We start from the raw sequence: 22,947 nt of genomic DNA on the forward strand, positions 1-22,947 counted from the left end.
AATGACTGGAGAGCAAGGCTAAATAGGAAACTCCCAAACACTGATGGGAGCAGGTGAACTGAGACAGAAAAGACACACAAGTCACCAGTACCACCAGCAACCACCAGGGGAGCCCAAAAGCGGATTCACAACAGACCACATTCCGACTAGACGTGCCCAGCCTCGCTCAGTTCATTTTCATTGAACTACTAGCTGACACACATGTCTAGTCAGCACGTGACCGCATGTATGTAAATCGCCGGCACGAGAGAATCCTGACAGCGTGCAGTGCGCACTGTGAGAAGTCAGAAGTCTGCAGTCACAAAGAATGACTGCAGACTCATTACAAACCTGGACATCCCCTTTAATGCTCCTAACATAAATAAAACATGAGAATTAGTATCACAAATAACATTTACATCCAGGTACCTTATAGATGACGTCGTCTCTGGAGTTGTTCTCCTTCTTTTCTTCATCTTGTCCAGACCCCATGATGAGTTTTCTCATCCACAGCCGTCTCTGCAGACTTCCATCTTCTCTGCTCTTTTTCAGAAAATCTCCACATGATGCCCTTAAAGATACAAGTGTCATTATAATGCTCTTGAATAAAAAATTGCCCTTCACTATTATTGTCTGCACAAAATATGACCCCCACACTGTCCTACTTATGGTACATGCTCTTCACACTGACCTCTCCTTTCCATACCGGCCCCCTCTTCACACTGTCCTCTCATACTGTGTCCTCCCTGTAGGGCCCAGTATTTATACTGTACTCTGTCATCACACTCCCCCTCCTTGGTATACTGTCCCCTCCTGGCTGTGCCCTTACACTGTCCCTCCATGCTACGAACCCACTACTCAGTTTCTATTCTGTTGCCACTCACTTTTCTCTCCCCATACTGTTTCCTCATACTATTCCCCTCCCTCCTCATATTGTCTCCTCTCACATCCCCCTTATTCACCATACTTTCTCCTAATATATTTCCGCCCTCACTTTCTATACTGCCTGCTCACCTGACTCCCCATACTGTCTGCACACATCCCATCACCCATACTGTTTTCTCATACATGCCAACCCATTCCCCTGTACTATTTCCTCATATATGCCCCCCATCTTCCCCTTTGCTCTTCATTTTGTGTCCTCAAATCTCCCTCACACATTAAATCCCCCCATCTCCACTCCAAATCTCCCCACACACATTAAATCCTCCATTAAATCCCCCATCCCCACACAGCCCCTCATCAACCCCATCTCCCCCTCAGCCCCTCATCACCCCCACACAGCCCCTCAACATCCCCCATTCCCCACACAGGCCCTCATCATCACCCACACAGCCTCTCATCCCCCCATTCCCCACACAGCTTCTCATCCCCGCCATTCCCTACGCAGCCCCCCATCACCCCCATACAGCCCCTCATCACCTCCCTTCTCCCCCAAAGCCCCTCATCATCACCCCTTCTCCCACACAGCCCCTCATCCCCCCTTCTCCCCACACAGCCCCTTATCATCCCCCCATTCCCCACACAGGTCCTCATCATCACCCACACAGCCTCTCATTCCCCACACAGCCCCCCATCACCCCATACAGCCCCTTAGCCCCTCATCATCACCCCTTCTCCCACACAGCCCCTCATCATCCCCCATTCCCCACACAGCCTCTTATCATCCACTATACAGCCCCTCATCATCCCCCCATTCCCCACACAGCACCTCATTATCCCTCCATTCCCCACATAGCCTCTCATCATCCACTAAACAGCCCCTCATGATCATTCCCCCATTCCCAACACACCTTGGTAATCTCCTCACACGGCTCCATGCTGCAGATGAAACCCCTCATTTCCCACTTATTTTCTCCAGCAGCCTCAGCAGCTTACTGCTATCGTGTCTTCGCTGGACTGAAGGAGGCCCCTCTCCTTCCGGTGACATCATTACCTCCCGAAATCACCTCCATTCTAGTCACTGCAGTCAGTCAATTGTACTCGTGACTGTAAGATACAAGTATAATTGAATACTGTGAGCCCGCGTGCTGCAGCTTCTCTGTGCCGGCTGTCAGCTTGACAGTCGGCACAGAGAACAGCAGACTCCCAGTCTTTGGGGCAGCAGAATGCAGCTGTCAGGGGAGACACTAGGCATTAGGCGGCCCGATTGCGCCCCCCTGCCAGCTGCGCCCGGGGCACATGCCCCGTCTGCCCCCCCTAGATACGCCACTGACTGCTGTCATTGTATTTGTTACTTATACACTGTTTCCCTACCATCCTTTCCTTTGTTTTATAAACTGGTTAGTAAATATTCATATTAGCTAGGAGGATACCCCTGTATTAAAACTTAACTTTTAATAAATAGCATATAAAATATAAACAACTCAACTGACTCAAACCAAAAACAAAGAAGTGCTCATGTGAAACAGTGCTCAAACAATAAAAATTGGTTGGATCTCACCAATAATAGCAGAGCGGAGTGCCTCTCCAATAGTAACGGACGTGTATTCACCATAGAAGTCCTCCCAGTATCCTTAACTGGAGGTCCGTAGTCCACATGTAGGGATAGGGGCTGGGTGTGGGATAATATCTCTCTTCCCCGTTAAACCCGTTCAAGCTCCTGTCCTGACAAGGACAGGCCCCAAGTGATCCCTAACTATGGACTCCACCAAAGCATGGACGGTAACAAATTCTCCCAACGCGTTTCATATCCAGTAATGGAGACTCATCAGGGGAGCGAATGTGCCAGTAAACAGCTGGCCAATAGTCCAATGAAAGTACAGTAAAAAGTCCAGTAAAAAGTCCTTTTAGGTCAAGGGCCCCGCAGTAGCTAGGTACCCATACCGCCGTATGTGTTCACGGTAGCGAGATCGCTACAATGTCCCCAGCTGCACTCTGTGCACACTATTATACACATACAACACACAAAAGAGCACAGAGGCAAGCCTCATAACTTCTGAAATAAGGTAATTTGGAATGATGAGACCAAAATTGAACTTTTTGGCCACAACCATAAACGTTACATTTGGAGAGAGGTCAACAAGGCCTATGATGAAAGGAACACCATTCCTACTGTAAAGCACAGAGGTGGATCGCTGCTGTTTTGGGGATGTGTGAGCTACAAAGGCACAGGAAACGTGGTCAATTTTGAAGGAAAGATGAATGCAGCACATTATCAGAAAATACTGGAGGCAAATTTGCAATCATCAGCATGGAAGCTGCGCATGGGACGTACTTGGATGTTCCAACATGATAACTATCCAAAACACAAGACCAAGTTGACCTGTCATTGGCTACAGCAGAACAAAGTGAAGGTTCTGGAGTGGCCATCTCAGTCTCCTGACCTCAATATCATTGAGCCACTTTGGGGAGATCTCAAGCGCGCAGTTCATGCTAGACAGCCCAGGAATTTGCAGGAACTGGAGGCTTTTTGCCAAGAAGAGTGGGCAGCTTTACCATCTGAGAAAATAAAGAACCTCATCCACAACTACCACAAAAGACTTCAAGCTGTCATTAATGTTAGAGGGGGCAATACACGGTATTAAGAAATGGGGTATGTGAACTTTTAATCGGGGTTATTTGGATGTTTGGGGTTGTCATTATGATTTAAAAAGAGAAAACACAGTAGTTTGACAATAAATGGCTTCACGCAACCACTAACCATGAGTGGAGAAAAAGTTTTGGTGTTATCATTCATATTCTATGAAAAAGGTCAAGAAAGCAAAAATTCTGCCGGGGTGTGTAAACTTTTGAACACAACTGTATGTCAGAATCTGTATAAAACTAAGCAAATCATATATCTATGGCCTTATTTTATCATGTTTTAAAAAAAAAAATCCAGTGGCACCCCCAAAAAAAATGTAAATAGTTGTCCGGTAGCTAGCTATAAGCAAATACGTAAATCTAGAGATCTACTATATAATAGCTTAAATATAAAACAAGAATCGTCCATAAAACAAAAAGGTTTTCAAAAACGTTAAAATAAGTACCGGTATATCCCCTATTATAGAAGGGTGAAACGGAGTGAGATAACTAGGGATGATTAGTTCAAGCAAGAAAATAATATACAGGTAGGTATCAATAAAAATATATAGTAATGTGTACAGGATGTATTCAGAATGCGAATAGGATGAGTGGATTCCGAATAGTTCCTACATGCAATAAACTACTTAACCTCAGAAGCTGATACTGATGATGAGCTGATCTTTGGGATTCAAATTTGCTGTCTTCTCCAAACTGATGTAAAAAATGTGATTTGTGGTGAATTAATTTGCTGCAAAATTAAACACTCTTTATATACAGTGACCCCCAAGTCGTGATTGAGACCTAAAGTCCTGGCCTATGGTGGAAAGGCTGGAGATGCTGCTACGGCAGAAAGAACAGAAAGAAGAGGACCGGACGGTGGGCAGTGAGTAACGGGGAGGATGGCGAGGTGAGCAATGAAATGAGTTTTAGCTTTTTATTTATTTATTTTTTTGTACCATTTGCCAGGCTTATATGGTCCAGCAAACTGGGCATTATTTTATCACAAAGTGCTCAAATTCAAGTGGAACCATCAATTTCGGGAAATTAGACTCAAACTCAATCCTTGGACGGTTAATTCACTCGCTTCTAGTTGGCACCCTACAAATAACGCAAAGTCCGCCCCTCTTCCCCATCAACTCATCTTAGCAGACTTTAGAAATCCCTAGAATGAAAAAATGAAAAGCACGTCATCATAAAAATTGCACCACCATTCACATTGAGCAAAAATTGCTTGAAAGAACCAACCATCGTGAAAGAAATTGGTGATCGGTGGGGGGCCAACAACTATTCTCTAGGCCACTACATATTGAACGGAGCTCCTCTTTGTAGCTCTGTTTCATGAGCAAATAACAGCTGATAAGGGGCTGTGCCGGGTGTTGGAGCCCTACAAATTTGGTATTGAATTTTCAGAACTTATGGGGTTACACAGCTACAATAGGAGGTAGGTGGTTGCTCCTATACACTTACCTCATTACCTCATTTCCTGAGCGAGTTCCGTATACCTGCACCCGTTACATGATATAGTAGAACGCCATGTAGTGTACTCGTACATGTAGATGAAGACAGGAACTGAATTATAGCCGCTTTCCATTTTGTAGCTTTCTTCATAGACTGTGGGACTTTGAGGGTCAAAGTGAGCTCGCACGGCTGCTAATTGTGATCCAGTATGCTAAGCAAATTCTTGAAATATTAAATATTCTCATGACTTTTCTACATTCATCTAAACAAGGATTAGACGTCTGTGTTAAGATGTTGATGAATCCTTGCAACGATGTAAAAGTATCAGTAAAATATTATGAGCCTGTTTATGAATTGCAGAACATTAGTGAATATTTTCATACAGACTTTCATGAGATCTACCATGTTCTCATCATCCCATACTTGTTCTTAATGTAATATTTTAAGTAAAGGATTAGCTAAGAGTCAACCAAAGACATTACCATGATCTCTGATGGGATATGAACATAAATAGCATTGAAGCTGTGAGGGATCAGCTCTGCGGTAGACACTGGTTCACACACGGGACGTCGTTTGTTGGTTCAAAATAAACAAGCAGTTTATTCAGAGTTCGTAAACCGGCAGTGGTACCAAAAATATAACAGCCTCTTACAGGTAAACAAAGGTATCCTCACCTTGCAAAACACACAGACCAAGTAATTCAGCCCCAGCTGCATTAAATCAGACCATCCAAGACCTGGACTGGAGGAAAGTGAGCAGCCGATCCCACCCAGCTCTTTCAGCTTCTCGTAAAACCCAGACCCATAATCCAGGCTCATAAAAAAATATCTCAGCACTATACTGTATGTGCTGGAGTCTGCTTCTCCGGGTCCTATATGACCGAGGTTTGGCACCTGGGGGACACATAGCTCCCATCCACGACCTGTCCTGCTGCCACCTTACAAAGCTTAAAACGGGATGTCGTATTTTACATGTTGGATTGTAGATTTAGAAATCTTCTATTATTACAGTTCTTCTATTTGACCTAGACAAAGTTTGAAGGCTTCTTATAGCTGTCACAGCAAAGGGTGTCTACTACAGTGAGCTGGACCTATATTTGCTTCTTATAGCTATGACTTCTCAAAGACGTTTGTGTGTAAACAAACATGTTTAGATCATATACTTTGCCGTGCATCTTGGTTCTTCTAGTAGCATATTATCCTTTCTTTCTTATAAATTTTCTGCCATCTGGAAGTCAATTTTTTTCCTTTCCAAGCTGTGATCTTCTACCTTCTGTCAGTTTATCTTCTCCCTTCCTTCAGCTCATATTATGACAGTTCAAATCTTCCCTTCTAACAGCTCACCTCACTTCTGATATTGTTATATCTTCTCCTATTGCAGCTCATCTCCTCGCTTCTGACTTATTATCTCATCACATTTGGAACCTCGTTGTCTCTCTTTCGTTAGCTGAGCTCATATGCTCCCTTCTGGAATTGTTATCTCCTCCTCTATTGCAGCTCATTGACTCCCTTCTGACTTTTCTCCTCTCATCTGGCCGTACATTGTCTCTCTTTTGGTAGCTCATCTTCTCCCTTCTAGCATTGTTATCTCCTTCTCCTCCCCTTTTGCAGCTCATCTTTTCTCTTCTGCCTGTGTATCTACTCCCATCTGGCAACTCATTGTCTCCCTTTTTGCAGCTCATCTTTTCCCTTATGTTATGACATCCCCATCAGAACCAGATTCTGCTACTTCTGCTGCTGGCACCACTGTATTCAATCTGTGGGCAACGCTAGTGATACAAATGTCAGAACCAGAAGCTCTGTACAGGAGGCTTTTTCCAGCCACTAAGGTCAGAGTGGCTGAGACCTGTACTGCTGTCCATTCTGACAGAGTGGGTGTGTGTGTGCTGTCCAGCTGACATCTGCTCTCTGCTCCATCCAAATGGAGAGCACCACATCTTACTAAGGCTTCCAGGTTGCTGCTGGAAGCTGCCAGATATAGCTTAGTATTTCCATGGTTGGATGTGCGTCTTCTCCTCCTGGTTTGTTTAGTGTATTCCTGTTTTGACCCTGGTTTGTTTCTGACAATTCTTACAAATCCTCATTTTGTCCTTGATGTGACATTGTAGGGGATGTAAATATATGTTGTTCCTTCTTCTCCTCAACCCCTTTAAATGTGTACAGTGTTTATTATTGATGTGTTCTTACATGGTGGCACTGCTACACATAAAGTGTATTGTCACCATGTACAAGAGTATTGCTACACCTTAATGCGTACTACTCTGTAGTTTTGTATATTGTTTGCACTCACACTTTATGATAGGGAAAGTTTGTTCCCGGACCTAGCTTATTGATAGGGGCGTAGTATCCATAGTTGGCCATTAGAGGAGGGCACTATAGTACATAGTTAGAGTAGGAGGGGCACAGTGCATAAGTATAGAGCAGCTTCCTGTTTTTAGTTGTCAGTTGGAGTCAGGGCCTGAGCACCCGTGCAGCTCACTGGGCTGCCCAACCAGAAGTTGCTGTGCCCCATAACGTTTAACCCCTTCACCCCAAAGCCTGTTTTCACCTAAGTGACACGGCCAATTTTTACAATTCTGACCACTGTCACTTTATGAGGTCATAACTCTGAAACGCTTCAAAGGATCCTGGTGATTCTGAGATTGTTTTCTTGTGACATATTGTACTTTATGATAGTGGTAAAACTTCTTCGATATGACTTGCATTTATTTGTGAAAAAAACAGAAATTTGTCGAAAATTATGAAAATTTAGCAATTTTCAAATTTTTCATTTTTATGCCCTTAAATTAAAGAGTTATATCACATAATATAGTTAATAAACAACATTTCCCACATGTCTGCTTTACATCAGCACAATTTTGGAAACATAATTTTTTTTTGTTAGGGAGTTATAAGGGTTAAAAGTTGACCAGCGAATTCTCATTTTTTGATAAAAAAATTTGCAAAACCATTTTTTTTACGGACCACCTCACACTTGAAGTGACTTTGAGGGGTCTATATGACAGAAAATGCCCAAAAGTGACACCATTCTAAAAACTGCACCCCTCAAGGTACTCAAAACCACATTCAAAAAGTTTATTAACCCTTCAGGTGCTTCACAGGAATTTTTGGAATGTTTAAAAAAAATTGAACATTTAACTTTTTTTTAACAAAATTTTTACTTCAGATCCAATTTGTTTTATTTTACCAAGGGTAACAGGAGAAATTGGACCAAAAAAGTCGTTGTACAATTTGTCCTGAGTACGCTGATACCCCACATGTTGGGGTAAACCATTGATTCGGCACATGGCAGAGCTCGGAAGGGAAGGAGTGCCATTTGACTTTTCAATGCAAAATTGGCTGGAATTGAGATCGGAACCCATGTCGTGTTTGGAGAGCCCCTGACGTGCCTAAACAGTGGAAACCCCCACAAGTGACACCATTTTAGAAAGAAGACCCCCTAAGGAACTTATCTAGATGTGTGGTGAGCACTTTTAACCCCCAATTGTTTCACTAAAGTTTAGAATGTAGCGCTGTGAAAATTAAAAAATCATTTTTTCTTTCCACAAAATGATGTTTTAGCCCGCAATTTTTTTCCCCAAGGGTAACAGGAGAAATTGGACCCCAAAAGTTATTGTCCAATTTGTCCTGAGTACGCTGATACCCCATACATTGGGGGGAACCACTGTTTGGGCGCACGGCAGAGCTCGGAAGGGAAGGAGCGCCGTTTGAAATGCAGACTTAGATGGATTGGTCTGCAGGTGTCATGTTGCATTTGCAGAGCCCCTGATGTACCTAAACAGTAGAAACCCCCCACAAGTGACCCCATATTGGAAACTAGACCCCCCGAGGAACTTATCTAGATGTGTTGTGAGAACTTTGAACCAACAAGTGTTTCACTACAGTTTATCACGCAGAGCCGTGAAAATAAAAAATATTTTTTTTTCCACGAAAATTATATTTTAGCCCCCACGTTTTTATTTTCCCAAGGGTAAGGCTGGTTTCACACTTGCGTTTTTATCTGCATGCGTTTTTTAAAAAACGCATGTGTGAAAAAACGCATGTAAACGCGGTAAAACGCATGCGTTTTTTAGACGCATGCGTTTTTATAGAAAAACACAGGAAAACAAGAAAAAACCAAAAAACCCTAACCCTACCCCTAACCCTACCCCTAACCCTAACCCTAACCTGAAATACGTGGCACTGAAATACGTGGCACTGAAATACGTTTATATACGTATATACGTATATAAGTGCCACGATATTTCAGTGGCCACGTATTTAAGTGCCACGTATATAAGTGCCACGTATATAAGTGCCACGTATATAAGTGCCACATATATAAGTGCCACGTATATAAGTGCCACATATTTCACGTAAATGCCACGATATTTCAGTGGCCACGTATTTAAGTGCCACGTATATAAGTGCCACGTATATAAGTGCCACGTATTTAAGTGTCACGTATTTCTCGTAAATGCCACGATATTTCAGTGCCACGTATTTCACTGAAATATCGTGGCACTTAAATACGTGGCACTGAAAGACGTGGCACTGAAATAAGTGGCACTGAAATATCGTGGCACTGAAATACGTGGCACTGAAATATCGTGGCATTGAAATACATGGCACTGAAATACGTGGCACTATGACTGTCAGAAAATGTTCATTAAACGGTTAGGGGTGAGTTTAGGGGTAGGGTTAGGGTTAGGGTTTGGATCCTTTTATCACCTTGATGGTGGTGGGTGACTTTTCAGTGTGTGTTCTGGTTTTTTTCTATAAAAACGCATGCGTTTTTAACGCAAACGCGTTGAGATCGGACGCCATGTCACGTTTGGAGAGCCCCTGATGTGCCTAAACAGTGAAAACTCCCCAATTCTAACTGAAACCCTAACCCCAACCCTAACCCCAGCCCTAACCCTAGCCCTAACCCCAACCCTAGCCCTAACCCTAGTCCTAACCCTAGTGCTACTTTCACACTAGCGTTTTTTTGCATACGTCGCAATGCGTCGTTTTGGCGAAAAAACGCATCCTGCAAAGTAATCTGCAGGATGCGTTTTTTCCCCATAGACTAACATTAGCGACGTATTGACACACGTCGCAAGCGTCGTGCGACGGTTGCGTCGTGTTGTTGCGGACCGCCGGCAGCAAAAAACGTTACATGTAACTTTTTTTGTGCCGACGGTCCACCATTTCCGACCGCGCATGCGCGGCTGGAACTCCGCCCCCACCTCCCCGCACCTCACAATGGGGCAGCGGATCCATGGAAAAACAGCATCCGCTACCCCTGTTGTGCGGCGCTTGCACAGTATGCGTCGGTATGTCGGGCCGACGCAGCGCGACGGCCCCGTACCGACGCTAGTGTGAAAGTAGCCTAAGGGGAAAATGGAAATAAATATATTTTTTTAAATTTTATTATTTTTCCCTAACTAAGGGGGTGATGAAGGGGGATTTGATTTACTTTTATAGCATTTTTTGGGCAGATTTTTATGATTGGCAGCCGTCACACACTAAAAGACGCTTTTTATTGCAAAAAATAGTTTTTGCATCACCACATTTTGAGAGCTATAATTTTTCCATATTTTGGTCCACAGAGTCATGTGAGATCTTGTTTTTTGCGGGACGAGTTGACGTTTTTATTGGTACCATTTTCGGGTACAAGACATTTTTTGATCGCTTTTTATTCCATTTTTTGGTAGGCGGAATGAACAAAAACCAGCAATTCCTGAAATTCTTTTGTGGGGGACGTTTATACCGTTCCGCGTTTGGTAAAAAGGATAAAGCAGTTTTATTCTTCGGGTCAGTACAATTACAGCAATGCCTCATTTATGTAATTTTTTTATGTTTTGGCGCTTTTACACAATAAAAACTATTTTATATAAAAAAATAATTGTTTTTGCATCGCTTTATTCTGAGGACTATAACTTTTTTATTTTTCTGCTGATGATGCTGTATGGCGGCTTTTTTTTTGCGGGACAAGATGACATTTTCAGCGGTACCATGGTTATTTATATCCGTCTTTTTGATCGCATGTTATTCCACTTTTTGTTTGGCGGTATGAGAATAAAGCGTTGTTTTTTGCCTCGTTTTTTTTTTTTTTCTTTTTTACGGTGTTCACTGAAGGGGTTAATTATTGATATAGTTTTATAGGTGGGGTCGTTACGGACATGGCGATACTAAATATGTGTACTTTTATTGTGTGATTTTTTTTTTAATTTAGATAAAGAAATGTATTTATGGGAATATTTTTTTTTTTTTCTTTATTTAGGAATTTTTTTTTTTTTTTGTGGAAAATTTTTTTCTTTTACTTTTTTACTTTGTCCCTGGGGGGGACATCACAGATCGGTGATCTGACAGTGTGCACAGCACTCTGTCAGATCACCGATGTGACAGGCACATTGCAGAGGCTTGCCGGCGCCTGCTATGAGGAATTCTCAGCAGACGCCGGCAAGCAGGGTCATCTCATGACCCGGAAGGAGTCCCGCGGCCATCTTGGATCCGGGGACTCCTTCCAGGTCACCGGAGCAGCGCGATCTTATCGCGTTGCTCCGGTGGGAGAGCGCAGGGAGCCCCCGTCCCTGCATGATCCCCCTCTATGCCGCTGTCACTATTGACAGCGGCATCAGAGGGGTTAAATGCCCGCGATCGGCAATAGCGCCGATCGTGGGCATTGCTGCGGGGTGTCAGCTGTCATATACAGCTGACACCCGCACCCGATCACCGCGGCGCTCAGCGTGAGACCGCGGTGATCGGGGCGCCGTACTAGTACTGCAGCTGGCACTAATGCAGTGCCGGCAGCGCAGTACTAGTACGGCGCATGTCGCGAAGGGGTTAAGAAGGGGGGCCCAGCATAGAACAGTTACAGAGAAAGGATTCCTCTAGGAGGAAAAGAGAACAGAAGTGCTGCGGATGCAGCTGAAGGAAATCTGTCCATATAGAACCAGAAGACAGGTCAGCACGGTCACTACACACAAGATGTGGCAGATCTTTGCCTGGGCGGCAGTACTTAGAACTGGGGTGAAACAGTATAGGACTCCCCCACGTGAGGCAAGAATTCTGGATGGAATAGACTCTGCAGGACTGAGAGAAGTGGTCCGACCTGGGGCTGAATGCAAAGAAGGAAAGGACAGAGCAGGGACAGAGAAGGATGTGTTGCATGTGTTACCCAAAGTGCCTGTAATTGAACAAGCTGTGTTAAGTAAAGAAGTTATCGTTGAAGTTAACCTGGAGTGTGTCTCTTTTATTCCAGAGCCGTCTGTGAGGAAACCATCCCCGTATCGGGCAAGTCCAGATGGTGCAGAAAGCCAGCAGAGAGGTAACACAGTGAAGAATTGTGAACTTTTAGAGGTAAGGGACCAGGGAGTCATACAAGAATTACTGTCGGCCATGACTACCACTCTAGCACCCCCTGGCCCTTCCTTCAACATCTTGGCTCTGACCCTGCTTGGTGACCATTTCTACCACTGGACAGCAGGCCATCTGTGGTAGCATTCCACTGGGTCCTATTGCAAAATCAGATCCCTGTACAGTGGTTAAAGGGTATTGGGATTTCTCTGGAGTCTGCCAAATGAAGAGGCTTGTGCCAAGTCTGTCCGAGGCAGCCTTTTGAGCCTATAGCCTCAGGCAGATGTTACATTTGTCAGTTCATTTTCTTGTCATATGCTTTAATTCAAAAGAGCATTGACATGGGAAACACCCCATATTTTAACCCCTTAGCGACCGCCGATATGCCATTTAACAGGCCAGGACAGGTACTTATTCCTCAATTGCACTTGTTAACGGTGCTGAGAAACAAGGGTATAGTGCGTCAGAAAATCTCCGGGGTCTCGGCTACTGGGGTAGCTGAGACCCCAGAGAACATGATTCAGGTTGGTTTTTACCGTCCCCAGTCTTGTGATCGCCGATATTCACCGAATCACGACGATCGCCAAAAAAAAGTCAGATTTCCCATTAATTTCTCTCTCCTCTGATATGATCTAGCATACCACAGGAGAGAGAAATGTGGTCCTCCAACCTCCCCTTAACCTCTGACATCCCCGGACCCTCTGGCTCCGTCCCTCCATGTCATCTTCCCAGGTTGGGGTTAGTGTTGAGGTTAGAGCTAGGGTTAGGGTTGGGTCTAGGGTTATGGTTGGGGCTAGGGTTAGAGCTAGGGTTAGGGTTTGGCTAGGGTTAGAGTTAGGGTTGGGGATGTGTTGGGGTTAGGGTTGTGTTGGGTTAGGGTTATGGTTGTGGTGGTGTTAAGGGTGGGGTTGGGGTTAGGGTTGTGGTTAGGGTTATGTTTAGGGTTGGGATTTCGGTTAGGGTTGGGAGTAGGGTTAGGGGTATGTTGGGGTGAGGGCTGTGTTAGGGTTGGATTTAGAATTAGGAGCTTTCCACTGTTTAGGTACATCATGGGCTCTCCAAACGCGACATGGTGCCTGCCATTGATTCCAGGCAATTTTGCTTTCAAAGAGTCAAACGGTGCTCCCTCCCTTTTGAGCCTTGCCATGCACCTACACAGTGGCTTTCCCCCACATACGGGGTATCGGTGTACTCAGGAAAAATTGCACAACAATTTTTGTGGTCCTTTTTCTCCTGTTAACCTTGCGAAAATAAGAAAAAGTTTGGCTCTAAAGTAAATTTTTTGTGAAAAAAGTAAAATGTTAATTTTTTCCTTCCACATTGCTTTAGTTTTCATGAAGCACCTAAAGGGTTAATAAACTTTTTGAATGTGGTTTTGAGCACCTTGAGGGGTGCAGTTTTTAGACTGGTGTTACTTTTCGGTATTTTCTGTCGTATTGACTTCCTAAACTCACTTCAAATGTGAGGTGGACCCTAAAAAAATGGCTTTGTAAATTTTGTTGGAAAAATGAGAAATCGCTGGTCAACTTTTAACCTTATAACTAGTGTTGAGCGATACCTTCCGATACTCAAAGGTATCGGTATCGGATGGTATCGGCCGATATCCAAAAAATATCAGATATCGCCGATATCGATACCCGATACCAATGCAAGTCACAATCACAAGCCGCGACGTCATCGCAGGTCCTAAACTCCTCATTCTTAGGAACGGAGGCTGCCGGTTACATCGGTAAGGTCCAGGGGCCGCCGGACGGGTGAGTATATCCATATTTTTTATTTTAATTCTTTATTTTTTACATGAATATGGATCCCAGGGCCTGAAGGAGAGTCTCCTCTCCTCCAGACCCTGGGAACCATACACTGGGAACTTCCGATTCCGATTTCCGATATCACAAAAATATCGGAACTCGGTATCGGAATTCCGATACAGCAAATATCGGCCGATGCCCGATACTTGCGATATCGGAATGCTCAACACTACTTATGACGTCATAACAAAAAAAAAAACTTTCCAAAAGTGTTCTAATGTAAAGTTGACATGTGGGAAATGTTATTTATTAACTATTTTGTGTGACATGACTCTCTGATTTAAGGGCACAAAAATTAAAAGTTTGAAAATTGCTAAATTTTCAAAATTTTTGCCAAATTTCTGTTTTTCTCATAATAAACGCAAGTTATATCAAATAAATTTTACCACTAACATGAAGTACAATATATCACGAAAAAACAAACTTAGAATCAGTGGGATCCATTTAAGTGTTCCAGGGCTATGACCTCATAAAGTGACAGTGGTCAGAATTGTAAAAATTGGCCCGGTCATTAAGGTCAAAACTGTCTCGGTCACTAAGGGGTTAGAGGCTTTTAAGCTATTTCCAGTGGTTCAGAGAAATACATACTTGTCTCCAGTTGTGCAGGCTCTGGTTCATGTTGCCTATGGTTTGGGCAGCATGAATTGAGTGATAGGTGCCCTAATGTGCTGCATAGTTTCTAAATAAAAAGGGAGTGTTGTATTTAGAGTAAATGATTAGTCAGTATTGGCAGGATTACTGCCTGGTAAAGGTTTATTTAGGAGGTGTAAGCACTTTTTCTTCTGTGTACATGATGATTGGCAGCATAATTGCATCAAGCAGCAGTGCGGGAGCTTTGCCCTATGTGGTTACTTATGATACTAATCTTGGCAGTACGAGAAGGCTAAGCTGTTTTATTACTTATACCATATTTTTTTTTTGTTATTTTTTTTTAAAGGGAATCTGTCACCCCAAAAATCGTATATGAGCTAAGGCCACAGACATCAGAGGCTCTAATGCTGTAGATAAGCCCCCGATGTATCCTGAAAGATGAGAAAAAGAGGTTAGATTATACTCACCCAGGGGCGGTCCCGCTGCGGTCCGGTCCGATGGGCGTCGCGGTCCGGGTCCGGGTCTCCTATCTTCATACGATGACGTCCTCTTCTTGTCTTCCTGTAGCAGCGCAGGCGTACTTTGTCTGCCCTGCCTATCTGCGTAAAGTACTGCACTGTACAGGTGCCGGACCTCTCTGACCTTTCCCGGCACCTGCGCACTGCAGTACTTTACGCTGCCCTCAACAGGCAGAAAAAGTACGCCTGCGCAGGAGCCGCGGCAGGAAGACAAGAAGAGGATGTCATCGTAAGAAGATAGGAGGCCCTGGACCGCGACGCCCATCGGATTGGAACCCCCCTGGGTGAGTATAAAATAACCTGTTTTTCTTACCTTTCAGGTGACATCGGAGGCTTATCTACAGCATTACAGAATGCTGTAGATAAGCCCTTGATGCCGGTGGCCTTAGCTCATATACGATTTTTGGGGTGACAAGTGCCTTTTAAATGATTGTTTAAGCTCATCTGAATGATATAAAGCTGTAAGCTCCATTTAGGCTAAAACTGAGAATTTATATTTTTATGATCTCTTCTTTTTTCTTTTTTATCAAAATTAACTTTCTCTATTCTTTAACTGGAAATAAATGCAGTAGAAAATGCATAAAACATGTGTTGACATATCCAATGCTAATATTACATGGTAGTTGGAGTATACAAACATTGTTTCCTAGCCTCCAGCTATATACAGTAGTATTTGCTTTCTTCTATGTTTTCTATGAATGTGCGCTAATTTGTTCAAACATCAGAAGAACAGATGAATCATTCTGCTGTCTGTATATGGAATGTAGGGAAGATATCGAAGCCGATGGTCGCTGTCATTCTAGCAAACTGCATAAAGCAGTAGTACAATCAAATCTAAGAAACCTTGTAATATATACAGTATGTAATCAGACAAGTATGTTCCTTACTCCACTTATGAGCCACTTCTCACCACCTCCCTCTTATCATTCACTCTGAAAAGTTGCTAAAATCGGTCGACTGCCAAATGGCAAAAGGGATTACACTACAGATGCCTATTAAAGTCTATGGAGAGGTGAAGGGGAAGAGCAGAATGAGAGAAAGGCACAGACATAGACCTGCTGCTGCTTTCTAGAAAGCTTTAACTCACTCTAGTGCTAGATTCACAGCTACAATGCTCAATACTGCATTATAATGTCTCCCTTACTGTTTCTGCTTTTTAGAAAGTGTTTTCATTTACCCCAGAGCTGGATTCACAGCTGTAATCCTCAATACTGCAGATGTCTTCCTTACTGCTTCTGTTTTCTAAAAAGTATTTTTATTTACCCCAGTGCTGGGTTGACAGCTGCACTGCTCAGCACTGTGGTATAATGTCTTCCTTACTGCTGTTGCTTCTACATGTGTGCTATATAGACATATTGTGTCCCGTATGTAGGAGACATCAAAGCAGGTGATATGCACCCACCAGCTCAGAGACAACTAAACATTATATATAGTTTTCAGAAGAGAAAACCAGTAAAAATGCACAATACCAATCATATAATGAGCAGAAATAGGGTTATTCTTCATGTACGCACACAGCAACTAAATTTTAAAAGTTACCTGACACTACAGGTAAGCTTTCATTTCCAAACACTAGTGCGTAGCTAATAAAAGTGTATTAAGCCATTATATATAATGTATTTTCCTGATTTTGTTCAAAGATGGCAGATTTGTTACAGAAATTCTAGCGGGGCTTTCTGGAACCCAACCCCCAACACGTCAGAATTTCAATATACTAAGAATGGAGATACATTTGAATACAATGGTTGAATAGGAAGCCCTTGTTTCACAATTCAGTTTGTTCATCTGAGTCTCAGAGCAGCAAGTTTCATGGTGTCACTAGATCGTGCCTACTGTGCAGAGCATCAGTCCACACACTTTACAGAGGGGATCTGCACATCAGGACAATAAGGCTAGGTGAGTAGTTTTAAAAAAAAGTTTTTATTAGTTAGTACTTGAAAAGGGCTTTAGAGACCATTATACTGTGTAGTGGGTGCTTGGGGGACATCATACTTTGTGCTGGGGTCACTATGAGGATCTAATACTGTATGTGGGGACTAAGGTGGCATCATACTATGCTGGGTGTCAGTAGGAGCTTCATGATTCAATAGGGGCAAAATTACTTTAAGTGCCACAATACATGTCCTTCTTCCTGTCTTTAAAAGTCGGGAGATATACCCTTCTGTTACTCTGGCTATGTGCCGTGATCCTACCTGCTCTATTGAATATTTTTTTTTGGGGGGGAGGAGAGGGTCCAACTAAAACTTTTGTTATGGGGCCCCATCACTGGCAGACACAGACCGAAAACCAAAAATGGCCCATGTGCAAGAACAATTTATAGGCCCTTTGAAGTCCCATAGCTCATCATGATGAACAATTCCACCTGCTTTCAAGGTGTTAGTGGCCCCTTTACATCTTGGGCCCCTGTATGGCTGCAATAGTTGCACCAATGATATGTCCACTTCTTGTACCCATGATTTCTATGTACGCCTCTGACCTCTCATACTGTATAATAAAGTCCTCCTTACGTAAATGCCTTCCTCGAAAGTTTTATGTTGACTGGACATTTCCAATTTTTTTACACAATTTTCTGGTATTATATCTATATTCTAGTTTCATCTCAACCTACATTTTGACATGGCGTCTACATATCTATCAAAAATGGTATAATTTTTGTAAAATCTGTGTGCTTTTGCAGAAAGATGAGTGATGTACACTGTATTGTTCATGTCCTTATATCATTCTGTAGCTGTGTTTGGATCATAATGGGGGAAGGTACATTGCTTCTCAAAAAGAGGCAATTGTCCTCATCGTCAATACTCTGCCGTGGAGGGTAACACATTATCTTAACCACATCTCATTCCATCACTGCCTTTTTACTTTCTTAATGGATGTGCCACTTTTCATTAGGAAGTGAAAAGGCATTGATTATTCACCTGGGGATTCTCATCCCAGAGTTACCGATGTCTATTAGCATTAAATTTTCCCTCATAGCAAAGATGTAGCATAGGGAATAGAATGAAGTCATAATTTGCAGTGCTCAATTAACGCTTTACATGCTGAGGTCAATATCAACTGCTGTATGTAAAGAGTTGGATAGAGGGAGATTTCTCCCTTTTTCACACCATTGGGTCTCAGCATCGTGACAGCAGGGTGCCAATGGTTGCTGTGGCAACTAGAAACCTATCAGTGGCTTACAGATCTTACAGATCTGCCACAGATCAAAGCCTGGTAGACTATGCTACAGGCAATATCTATAGCAGTCTGTCAGTATGACACTAATAGGTTTGATAAAGAAAAATTATAAAAAATAAAAAATTTTAGAATCTAAAGTTATTTAATAAAAAAGAAAAACACAAATCTTGTGTCACCACATCTGTAAAGACAAATGTAATAAAAGAACTTTGTATTCTAAAAAAAATTAGAAGTTATGGCTCTTATAATACAGGTGCTTCTCAAAAAAAAAACCATCAAAAAGTTAATTTATTTCAGTTCTTCAATACAAAAAGTGAAACTCATATATTATATAGAGTCACTACAGACAGAGTGATCTATTTCAAGTGTTTATTTCTGTTAATGTTGATGATTATGGCTTACAGCCAATGAAAACCCAAAAGTCACCAGCTTGAAAAATGATTTTAAAGGGACTCTGTCACCTCAAATTTGCGGAATATTTAAATGACTTTTTACCTGTCCGATGGGCGGCGTTTCATCTTCATTTCTCCACCCCGTCCGTCCCTGTTGTCCGCAATATGTTATTGAATTAGAGTACTTGTGCTGCATAGTTGGTGCATGCGCAATGCAGTCTTCGGTTGCACACGTGCAGTATGCTTTGCCCAACTGCAGGCAAAGCCGAAAATCATTACTGCGCATGTGACGGCGCACTATGTCCAGCAACACAGTGAAATACTTCCGGGACATAGTGCGCGGGCGCATGCTCAGTAATGATTTTCGGCTTTGCCCGCAGTTGGGCAAAGCATACTTGCAAAGCAACAGGGGTGGAGAAATGAAGATGAAACGCAGTCCATCGGACAGGTAAAAAGTCATTTACATATCCCACCAATTTGAGGTGACAGAGTCCCTTTAAAATCCGAAATGTTGGCCTACTGAAATGTATGTTCAGTAAATGCACTCAATACTTGGTCGGGCTCCTTTTGCATCAATTACTGCATCAATGCAGCAAGGCCTGGAGGCGATCAGCTTGTGTCACTGTTGAGGTGTTATGGAAGCCCAGATGAAGACTCCGTTGTAACGTCGATATGCATGGGGTCCCAGCCTCCCCAAGGGCTGCACTTAGCATTTGCTCATTGATTCCTCCATGACCATCTGGATCTTCTGGGTTATTTCCCCTCTCTTCTCAGGGAGGAGACCTCTTAATGGGCGACAGGTATAGACCATTAGGATGGTTAGGGGCATCACGGACATGCTTTAACATTGAATAGATACTGTGGTCAATATGTGTAGTACATTTCTTGTGTAAGCTAGTATGTATTATTGTTTGGTATCCACAGGTCTCGCTGACCGTATATTGGAACTGCATACTATTAGGGTCTGTGAGTGCTATTTTACACCTGCTCAGGGATAGTAATATGTCTTATTAGTGTTGAGCGATACCGTCCGATACTTGAAAGTATTGGTATCGGAAAGTATCGGCCGATACCGGCAAAGTATCGGATCTCGCCGATACCGATACCCGGTACCAATACAAGTCAATGGGACTCAAGTATTGGAAGGTATCCCTGATGGTTCCCAGGGTCTGAAGGAGAGGAAACTCTCCTTCAGGCCCTGGGATCCATATGAATGTGTAAAATAAAGAATTAAAATAAAAAATATTGATATACTCACCTCTCCGACGCAGCCTGGACCTTACCGCTGTGAACCGGCAGCCTTCTTTGCTTAAAATGAGCGCGTTCAGTACCTTCCATGACGTCACGGCTTCTGATTGGTCGCGTGCCGCTCATGTGACCGCCACGCGACCAATCAGAAGCCGTGACGTCATCCCTCAGGTCCTAAATTCCTAGAAGGGAATTTAGGACCTGAGGGATGACGTCGCGGCTTGTGATTGGTCGCGTGGCGGTCACATGAGCGGCACGCGACCAATCAGAAGCCGTGACGTCATGGAAGGTGCTGAACGCGCTCATTTTAAGCAAAGCAGGCTGCCGGTTACTACCAGGGCGCGTCAGAGGGTGAGTATATCCCTGTTTTTTATTTTAATTCTTTATTTTTTACATGGATATGGATCCCAGGGCCTGAAGGAGAGTTTCCTCTCCTTCAGACCCTGGGAACCATACACTGGGAACTTCCGATTCCGATTCCCGACACCACAAAAGTATCGGATCTCGGTATCGGAATTCCGATACCGCAAGTATCGGCCGATACCGGATACTTGCGGTATCGGAATGCTCAACACTATGTCTTATACCTGTACCCATGATCCAGTGCATGTGTAATTTTGGAATTATTATTAATGAATTCCTACTACTTGGGGAGGACTGAGTTCAATGTTGTTTTGCCATGTTGGCTTTTAAATGTTTTTAAATCATGTGTTTCTTCTTGCCTTTATGTATTAATACATGTAATAAAATTTATTAGCTATGGTTGATCCCATTGCATAATCTTTTTTATTGTTCTTGTAAGAAGCAGAACCTTTCATAAGCGGCCCCATTTTACAATCTATACCTCTCAATTAATTCATCTAGGGGTGCAGTGATCATATTGACACCACAGGTGTGTCACAGAATTTTATACCATTGTGCAGTGAAGAAAAAAATAATTACATTTTTACTACAAAAAATTCGTTTTAGCCCCAGATTTCACATTTTCCCACTAGGAAATGGGTAAAAATAGCACCAAAATGTGTCCCACAATTTCTGCTGAATGTAAAAATACCCCATATATGGCTGTACAGTACTGCTTAGCCAAAGGGAGAGACTCAGGAGAGACAGTACTATTTGCCCCCTGGAGTGCAGATTTTCCTAGAATAGTTTGCAAACTCCATATACAGAGCCCTTAAGTGCTAGAAGAGCAGAATCCTCCCTCAAGTGACCACATTTTGGAAATTAAACCCCTTTGGGAATTTATCTACAGGTGTAGTGATCATTTTGATCAAAATACTTGGCACCTAAACATTTATTTATTTATGTCCAAGTGGGCATTATCAGAGAGATTCCACTGGGGGCATGTACTTGTTCCTGTTTCTGAAGCTGATCAATCAAAAGAAAAACACCCCCCCCCCCACAATAGCTAAGAACAGGCTACTTTTGTGTGAGACATAATGACACAGTCTGTCCTCCTCACTGTAGAGTGATGACATGTGCTGGTGTGGCGCCCCAGGGTCCTGGTCATCACAATAGCATTGCTTTCCTCACAGTGAGAGTGATGTTACGTTTGGAAGCGATGAAGGATATCTTTTATCAGTTAATCACCATACACACAACATGTTCACACTCCAGGCCACAAGGGGGAGCTTTTGATCCTATTCCTAGGTGACTCCCCTATATACTGTATATTGTGGTTTGGAGGGAAAGAGGGCAGATTGTCAGAGAGACAGAGGAAAGGGCAGACCGACATTGAATGTCAGAAGGTCTGAAGGGGCCGTGCAGCCACGAGAAAGTGCTGCAGCTCCTTGATAGAGATACAGAAGGAAAGGACATCATTCAGTGAGAGTGAAGGAGAGCGAGGCACAGGAGAGTGACACCAGGGGGAGGACAGCAGCGAGCAGATTGTCTCCCTGGCAAAGCGCAGATAACCGGTAGCCGGTACACCGAGGCTGTAAGAGACTCTAGGACTTACATCAGAACCAGGCAGGACAGCTGAACTGCCAGTTACCTGTCCGCCACACACACCTGAAGACACAGTAACACATAGAGCCCGGGGCATGATAGAGTCCCTGTAAAAAGGCTCGAGATACCTGTCATACAAGTATTGTCCTATCCTATATGGGGACAGAGAGAAGAACTGTGAGGACCTTATCTGAAGCCATAGGCAGTAAGTGACTAGAACACCACCGCGCTAGAGGAAGGCTTTTAACTCCACCTGGTAAAGGGGACCCTGGATTTGCTTCCAAGCCAGCCGGACCCTGCCTGCCCTGTGATCTGGTGCCCTGGACTGTGGCTGCCTGAAGTCTTCAGTAAACCAGGTAAAGAGACTGCAAACCTGTGTCCTCGTCCTGCGCCATTCACCATCTTCCATCTACACACCGGGAGCCCTGGGGATATGCTTCACCTGTGGGAAGTTATACCATCTAGCTGCCATAACATAACCCCAGAGGACCCCTTAAAGCAGCGTCGGTCCCCACTGACCGAATACCACAGGTGGCGTCACGTCACGAACATAAACTTTATTCAATTTCCCCCCTTTTACATGGGCGCCCAGGGCCACGGACCGGGTTGTCACCGTGACATTACCCTGTGAACACCGGAACCGGTACCAGGTACCCCACGGCCCTGGCGGGCGACTCACTGGAGCACAGCAGACCCGAGTGTGATTAACCGTTTTTAGTCTTCATCTCCAGGAGATAGTGTGGAGGGAGGGTTTAAAAAAGTAAAACACAAACATTTAAAATAAATACCTGATTTAAAAAAAGTAAATAGATGACTTAAGGCAAGGGTGGAGAACCTCAGGTCTATGGGATGCTCACTGTCCTTGATGACCTTTCATCCAGCAGATTCCCGGGAACCGTAGTGCTCAGGCCGGCAGTTATATTTTGACGGCCCTTTCATTTCTTCTTATTCTGCGAGGACGCACACGCAGTGTTCACTACTGAACTCTGAGGCGCGTGCAAAT

At 43.5% G+C, this 22,947-nt stretch overlaps 1 long non-coding RNA gene across 1 annotated transcript in view; it reads left to right on the top strand.

The window, feature by feature from the left end:
• The first annotated feature begins 4,261 nt into the window (after positions 1-4,261).
• The window catches only part of LOC143809392 (uncharacterized), a 344,523-nt gene continuing 325,837 nt past the window's right edge, over positions 4,262-22,947 (top strand). The window contains exons 1-2 of the long non-coding RNA XR_013222262.1: positions 4,262-4,393; positions 12,172-12,237. This is a non-coding gene — a long non-coding RNA (uncharacterized LOC143809392). The remainder of the gene's footprint in view (positions 4,394-12,171; positions 12,238-22,947) is intronic.

This window comes from Ranitomeya variabilis, chromosome 2 (genome assembly GCF_051348905.1).
Source record: "Ranitomeya variabilis isolate aRanVar5 chromosome 2, aRanVar5.hap1, whole genome shotgun sequence".
Taxonomy (NCBI): domain Eukaryota; kingdom Metazoa; phylum Chordata; class Amphibia; order Anura; family Dendrobatidae; genus Ranitomeya; species Ranitomeya variabilis.